The 8,219-nt window shown below is 40.7% G+C and overlaps 1 long non-coding RNA gene across 1 annotated transcript; it reads left to right on the top strand.

The window, feature by feature from the left end:
- The first annotated feature begins 5,813 nt into the window (after positions 1 to 5,813).
- LOC107833218 (uncharacterized) lies at positions 5,814 to 6,978 on the top strand. Its single transcript, XR_001658933.1, has 2 exons — positions 5,814 to 6,452; positions 6,539 to 6,978. It is a non-coding gene; the product is annotated as an uncharacterized LOC107833218 (long non-coding RNA).
- The last annotated feature ends 1,241 nt before the right edge of the window (positions 6,979 to 8,219 follow it).

Consider the following 8,219-nt stretch of genomic DNA (forward strand, 5'->3'; position numbering starts at 1 on the left):
AGAGATGGGATGGTAGTGATTTTGCTACTTGAAATTGTGGGGGGGGAAATGGTATAAGTTTATTGCTTTATTTTTTCTTGAGAAACCTGGCAGACATTTACTGATTTCTCTTTTCTATCTGATTTCTTACAAATCGTCAAACCGAAAGCCTAATCTAATTAATATTCAGAGATTATTAAGTATGCGCCACATATGTATTATTTTTCCAACTAAAAACATCCCCATAGCAAGACGCCGTCACTTGGCTTGTTTTCTTTTTTACAAAAAAAAAAACATTCAAAAAGAAAAGAAACATTTTATCTGGAAGACATAATTTATGCCTTGATTTATGCAAATGCACCACACTAGCAGCAGATAAACCCAGCTCCGAGCAAGGCTATAACGCCTCAGCTTAAATTCGAACGCGCGGGATGTCTTAGCACCTTATTGAGAGTTGCTGAAAGGAGACAAACTGCATAATCAGTTCGGCTTCGGCACAAGTTTCAGTGCTCCGCGGTTAAGACCGCAGCTCATTAACTACATGTGGAAAGTGGAATGTTTCCAAGCCCAAAATGAGATGCGTGCAGCTTAAAAAGCACATCACGTAGTCTGACATTAGCCGGCGTAAATGTGAGCATCGCGGCTGATGAGGCTAAGCAGTCCTGGCCTCTCACTTATTAACCGCATCATTTCACTGAATGTCATCATCTTCTCCGCAAACATCAGAAATCGACAACCGTCTTTTTCTCACACTGACAATTTGATCGTTTTTGTCTATGAAATACATTTATAAATATCTATTGCCTGATGAGGATGAGATTCTGCCTCCAGGGGATTAACCTGAATTTATTATTTATTTTTTTTCTGTGACTATTCAACCTGCAGCTCTAATCCCCTCCCTGCTCACAGCCATCTGTCCACTGTCACCCCCACCCACGTCTCTTTTCTGCGCCTCCTTGTCTCACTTTCATACCAAACGTTATTGGATGGAGCAGATAAACCAGGAGATCAGTCATTTATTGCACCTTTACTCGGGGAAGTCTGGAAGTACAGTGCCACAACTTGACCTTTCACCTAAGGTGAAGCTGCGAACCTGCCGAGGCGACGGACCAAGAGCTCAGCAGTAAATGTCAAATGGAGTGCTGAGAAGGTATTCGGTCTGGTAGCTCGTTAACGTTCCTTTTAATTACATGGGTATGTTGTAAAGTCTCATGTCACAGTTTGCATAGCGGCAGGAAAGAAGGTCGTTATCTGAAGCGGTGGATGGCCAACATATAGAAAGATCTGCACTGTTCTATCTCTAACTAAATACACATATTGTCGCCTGTGAGACACTTAAATCGCCAAGTGGAATCTGAAATGTCTGTTTCTGTACTAAGGATATTATCCCCTAAAATTTTAACGGCATTAACTCTCCACCATCTGTAGCATGTGCCAGCAGCTCCTTCTCGTCATCTTATCCACGAAGCAAATAGCGCGAATGATAGGATGGTGAACAAAAGACCCATCAGAATCCACATGTAAGCACAATTTGCACTTTTTGCAACAGACTTCAGTTGTCTTCACCTCACAACTTATGTAATTTAGACATAAATATGACAGGATGACTGCTGGGTCTAGATTTCTATAAGAGCTTCAGGTAACAAAAACCCAATTCTTATGAAACATAATAAAAAACAGATGCAACATCTGGTGAGGAATAAATTAGGACACACCCATGTTTATTCCAATTTAAGTGGCTATCAGGAGCACATGATTACAACATCATTACTGAGCATTTTGAACAACCGTGGGAAAACCCAAAGGAGTGTCTGCGGTCTTTAGAAGAAAGATTTTTTTAACAGCTCTTGAATCTGGTTAGGTATTCAATCAGCCATTACAGTGTACACAAAATAATGCAATATTAATTGCATAAATATTTGTTGGCACACCGCCCTGTAAATGCCTGGTTAGCACTTAGAGAAACTCAGAACACCTGGTGCTCTACGTGTTAAAATTGTGCTTTGGATCAGTTGTTGAAACAGAAAGAAAATCCTAAATGCCAATCTAGAACCTGGGCTCGTTCTGCTTGGACTTTGCATGCTCTCGCTATGGCATGACTATAAAATTCTTTTTGTTTTTGCCATAAAATTTCTCTTAGGCGTGAACGTGCATGCATGGTTGTGTGTCTGTGTTGTTTTGCGATGAACTCCATCTCTTGCGCAATGGCACCAGCCTCCTCTCGCCACCTTCCCAAATCTGCAAGGAGAAACAGGTACAGATGGCAGATGGATGGATAAATATCCATCCATCACAGATTCTCTCCTAAATGCATGCACAGACAAGAAATGACTAATTTTCTGTCCTGCCAACTCTTTTACCCTTCCTGGAGTTTGTAGAAGCCGACAGATATGGAGAGTTGTTTCTGCTAATTGCATGTATAACACCTAAAACGTGGAAAAATTGTGTCGGTGCAAAGAGGAGCTTACTTGCTTGGCAGCACAGTTTAAGGTTTAAATTTTACTTTGTAAGTTAGACCAGTGTCCCAACATCACATCATGTGCAAAGCAGCATCATTAACCTCCATTTTTTATTTCCTCCGTAAAGGCCGAGTAGTAAAGGTTTTGATCAAACACCACACTTTTCTACTCCTCAGTCACCTTTATGTTTGACAGTTTTTTTTTTCCAAATGCACATTTCTGCAAGAAGACAAACCAGAAATTAATTTTTTTTAAAAAGAAAGAAACAGCATTTTCAGACAGCAGCATCAACGATGTCAAAGCAGATTGCACATAGTCGTCATTGGGCTTTCTTTTCATGGAACCAGACTCAAATAAAGCAGATATTTACACTTGCACTCTTTGTTTATCCTGGAAAGATGTTCAGAAATCTCTCTGTTGTAGTCAGGCAGGAACGCCACAAGCTTTGAACTCAGCCTCTCGGAGACTTTAGCTGTCATCCGACTGAAGCATGAGTCTGAGCTGTTTTTCACTCCTGCGGATTCATGAGAAATGTGACAGCTTGCATGCACTCCAATATGTAAAGCGACTGAGCAGCCCGGTCTTTCACTGAGACCCACTTAAATAAAACTTATTGCAATAAAAGCAAAAGCACTAATACGCTTTGGAGATCAAAAAAAAGATAATGTCACGTGACAAAGTGATGGCCACTTATTGTCTTTTTCTCTGCCACGTTGCATATTTACAGGAGCGGGTCCCCCCCCCCCTCCAAAATATATTCACATACAGTAACTTTACATGCAGATCAGTGCTACGTTTTCAGATATGCGTAGCTGGAGGCCATGAGAGCGTGTGCACACAGCGAGGCTCTAAAGGGTCTCTTGTCAACAGGCTTTTGATCGCACATCCATCATCTCCCCTGAGAGCGTCAAATTAGCAATAAGCGAAACAGGTGGCCTGCCAGCAGATGCCAAGGAGTTAACAGCAGAGAAAATTGAGGTCATGTTTGTTTAATCACTCCAAGCATAACAGGGATTTGACTTTTTTTTTTTTTTTTTCCATTCGATTCAGGAGAAACAGTTGTGTTGCAGTGCGGTAATGTTTAAATTTTATCTTCCACTTTTAGTCTCGGTGTTGCCGTTTGCTAAAGTCTCCTGGATGAGTGACAAAACTTGTAGATTTATTTTTTTTTTTTTTTAATTAACTGCATTACTGATTGTTCGTATTCTGATCAACACATCTTTGGATAAATATGCATATATGTGGTTGGGATTTATTTTTATTTTTTTTGCAGAAATACATATATATCATATTAAAATGTGATCACGTTGCTTCAGTGCAGAGAGACGATATTGGCTTGGTATCCGTTTCAGAAGCAGATATTGCCTCCGCCTGCAGTTTGAGAATGAAATTAACCCACTAACTCTGATTTCACACTACTTTATGCATATATACTATAGCAAAGGGGGGGGGTTTACCCCTCCCCACTGTAAAGAGAAGTAACTTGGTTTATTTTGAATTCACCAACATTTTTGTTAATAATAAGAGATTAAAGTGAAGTAAAGCTAAGGCAAAGAGGTCTTTTGCAATATGTGCATGTCTAGATAAATAAAGGGTGATGAGGAAACGCTGTGATGAAACCTCTACTGCTGAGAATCGTCTCAAGCATGTAAATTGAATCCAATTATCGCCTCAGGCAGCAAACGAGATAATTCAGTCAGTAATTTGTGGAAGATAACGTCAGAGGTCAGAGTAGTCCTTCCATCCATTTGCATTTACTTTGGCGCACTTCTCGCCTTTTCTTACCGTCACCGTTTTTCTTACTTCCTGTCAGACTGAGAGATATTCGGAGAACAAAAGAAAAAAGTCTAAATCACATAGCTGAACTGGGATTTGGCTCCACGAAGCGCTCAAGGACTCTCATTACCTTCCGATCTTGCAGTTTTAGAGTTTCCATTGTGAATTCAGCTGCAGAATATTGTAATCCAAATACGTAATGTTCTAATGAAAGTTAACAGTTGCCTTCTCATAAGGACTGGCTGAGAACAGCGACCATTACCAAGAAGCAGAGATGCAACTCAAGCAGAATTGTTTTTTTTTGTTGTTGTTTTGTTTAGTTTTTTAAAAAGAGGACTTCAGAAGAGGGAGAAAGAGAAGGCATGGCCCAGATCAGATTGTTCTGGAGGATATAAAGGAGAATAATCGTGAAAATATATCGATTTACCCAAACTTATCCGCTGAGGAAAACTCAGTGTATTTATTGGAATTTTGTATAAACCAACAAAAAGAGCTGCAAGATAGTAAGAGTTGGTTTTACAGCTGCAAACCTTTTATCCTAACGCATGCCTCTCCCAGCTTTTGCGCTTAAAGAAAGAACATTCTTGGCCATTTGTGATTGTGAAATAACTCCGGCTCAGCCAGACTAAGAGCTGGGCTTTAACTGGGCCATTCCAGAAACCAGCAATGCAACAATTCAGAGTTGCTGTCCTGCTAGAAGGTGAACCTGCCTTATCGTCTCTAGTTGTTTGCAACGTCTAACAGCGTTACCCAAAAGCTCCATCCACCTACATCTTATCTCCCTCTTGTCCCTGCAAAAGAAAAATATACAGTGTTCACAGTGTGGACAGTGTGTTCAGGCTGAAACAGTGTTATCGTTCACAATGAACAGTTTGCATGTAGACTAAAAGAAGAAAAAAAGAGTATGTTCCTGCTGTTGTTTGCTGTACCGTCTACATGGTCGGTGAAAGACTTTTAAATGTGTGTTTTTATTGTTTCCTTTAAAATAATGTCTGTCTTCTTCCCAGTTTTCTTCTGAAGTGAGATACATAGATAAAGGGAAAAGAGGTAATAGTTGTTCTGTCCACCTGAGCTAGCATACTGTTACAGCTCCTCTGAAGTTACAACAGGCTCCCTGATGATTAATGCTCTCTTTGCTTAGTGAGTTTGAAGTGGGAATTAAAGGGTAGCCAGTGGTTTTACACACATAGGCTTATTTACTAACTAGGTGAAGACGGTTGGTTGCACAACAGTTTACTTAGGAGCACAAGAGCGAAGGAGGCGGCTTATAAAAAAATAAACTTTGTTCAGCTTTAGAATCACATCCTAGTCGTGTTTATTTGTATGGCGCATTTCAGAAACAAGGCACTTAAAAATGTTTTACCTCATAAAATAAAAAAACATCATATAGTCAACTAAGTAATGAGCGGTAAAATATCATGAAAATCATCAATACTTTGTGATGTGCAATTACATAAGATCCATACAAATAGACCTATAAGAAAATACAGCAGCACAAATATGCTGCTGTCTTTGTTTTTTAATGGGATTCAGCCCCACAGATATAAGCTGTGAAGCTCAAGCTGTCTTCTCTGAGCCATTAGAGGTTTCCCCGCATTTTGTTGCAGCATGAGAGCGGAGCAGAACAGAGGTTTCTGCTGGCACAGCACTGCTGGATGTGAAGAGTCATGATTTAGTCAAGAGTCTCCTCATATCCCAAGGACATGTTCATGTTCAAAAGGCTGTTCTCCCTCAGGCTCCGTGAACCCTACCCATGAGCCCCTTCTGCCCTGACTTCTTTCATGTGTGCGCATTGTTATTTTGCTGGTGCCGTGTCAAATGGGTTCGCTGCTTTAATTGACCGAAGAAAACAGCTGCAGAAATCGTCATTAAAATAGCATTTGCGACGTTCGGCTGTGAGTGGAGAAGTTGGGGGGGAAATTCTTGAACCGTCGACCCTTTCGGAGGTGACCTGTACAGGAGACGTGACCTTTTTGCTGCTGCACAACCGGAGGATTCGTCGAGGAACATCGCGTTGCTTTGGATTTACGTTTACAGACATTCAGAAATCAAGGCATGCACGAGCCTAACCGCGCCTGCAGTGTTGCGTGGCGAGGAGCCACAACAGCTGAGTTAGTTCCTCTGCCGAGTGCCGAGGAGAGCTTACATATTCTGCACACAAATAGGCTGGAAGCCCACAAGCGACGAAAAAAAAAAGAGCTGTTGTCAGCCAGAGAGGAGCACACACAGAGCCAGTGGGTGAGAAACGCCTGACTACTTGTTTATGCCTCTTTCTTAACTTATCGTAATTTCTCACTGCACTGTTATAATTTTTTCGTGATTAGGAAATCGACTCAACCATGCAAAACAACTGGAGGGCAGAAAAGGCCCTTTGTGACAGCAGCATCTTCTGTCAATGCATCATGTGTAGATTTTTATTTTATTTGGATTTTATGGGATAAACCATGAAACCATGAAGTTTTCAATACAATCTTACTGCAGCATTTAAATCCAGAATTCAATGAAATGTAACTTGGTTAACTTTTGTATTTTATTTTTATGTTTTTTTCACATTTTGTCCATTTGAACAAGCAAATTAATTTTATTGGAATTTGATATAACATGTGAACACAGAATTGTGCGGCTTCAAAGTGTTTATTTGATACTTGTAAATAAAAAGTTGCATGGATTTGTTTTCAAACCTGTGAAACTTTTCACTGCGTTTACAGCAGCAAGTTTTTTCGTCGTATGTCTCCAGTAGTAAATGTTGTTGGCAACTACAAAAGGCACAACTTCTGGTTTTCTCTTTAATTATAGATGGACAGACAGACAGGTTTTCAGAAAGCCTATGCTAAGCTCCACAACTGATGCTCAAGCAGATTATTTAAAAAAAAAATAAAAACTTCACTCACAAAAAGTATGCTAGTGTGCTTAATCAGAATCATAAGCAGCTCGAGTTTTCACAATTTTGCAAAGCAACCCCCCTCCGCTTCCTCAATCCCTTCTGACTTCTGTGCTGCAGAGGCTTTGAGACGAGCGAAAGAAGGGGAGGACTGGAAGCCCCTCTGGACTCAAAAGACTCACAGAAATCCCATCATCTGCCTTGCCGATGGGCACAGTTCAGGTGTTTTCACACTGACGTTTTATCAAATGTGATGACTGAAGATCCATGGCTCCAGACAGTGTCAGCTTAGGCACACACTGAAGCAAAATGAGCGGTGAGAGAAGAGCCTTTTCAAAATTATATGCTTTTGAGGTGCGAGACGGGGCTTTACGAAAGTCGTAAAGGCGCTGACGAATGACGCCGCACCAGAAGTTTCTTCTCCAAACTGCAGTAAAGATCTTATATACAAACATCTCTGGAATCTACTTTCTAATAAGAATATGAAAGGCACAGTAAAGTTTGTTATTGGGTGGAAATCCTGTTGGGGGTTTTCCCAGAAGACGCCGCATGTCACTGCATGCTGGATTGTTGCCTCTCTTCGTGAGGATATTTCATGCTTCCCTGCAGTGGACTGACCAAAGCCTGTTCAGGCACATACCAGAATACTCTGCTGCCTTTTGAAATCGTCCCTAAGACAAAATCACTGGGGATTTTTTCTGCTGTGGTATCAACAAACACAATTCTTTTGTTTCTTCCTAGCGAAAACCAGTGGGAGTCTCTGTGAGAGGGGAAACTTGGAAAAACCCCTCGTCTCTTCTTCAATCTTGTTTTGCACACTTCACCACATGCATTTTGACATTCTCCTCATAGGAAAACACAGGACTGCTTGCAGATTTTTCTCACATACCTGTATGTTCCTCTTTTCACAGTAAAAGGGGAATTAGAGCTCTGACAGCCCACATAGGAACTGAACTCCACAAGACAAAACAAAGTAAAGATAAATGTGAGGGAAGCCACTGCAAGGAGTAACATTTTTAATCAGTTTCCAGAAAGATATAATTGTTTATCAAGAGATTGTGTTTCTCCACGTATGGCACTCTCGTAACTTTTATTTTTGAATCAAGGGTTCAAAAGCAAAACGA

This window comes from Poecilia formosa, unplaced genomic scaffold (assembly GCF_000485575.1).
Source record: "Poecilia formosa unplaced genomic scaffold, Poecilia_formosa-5.1.2 Scaffold346, whole genome shotgun sequence".
NCBI lineage: Eukaryota > Metazoa > Chordata > Actinopteri > Cyprinodontiformes > Poeciliidae > Poecilia > Poecilia formosa.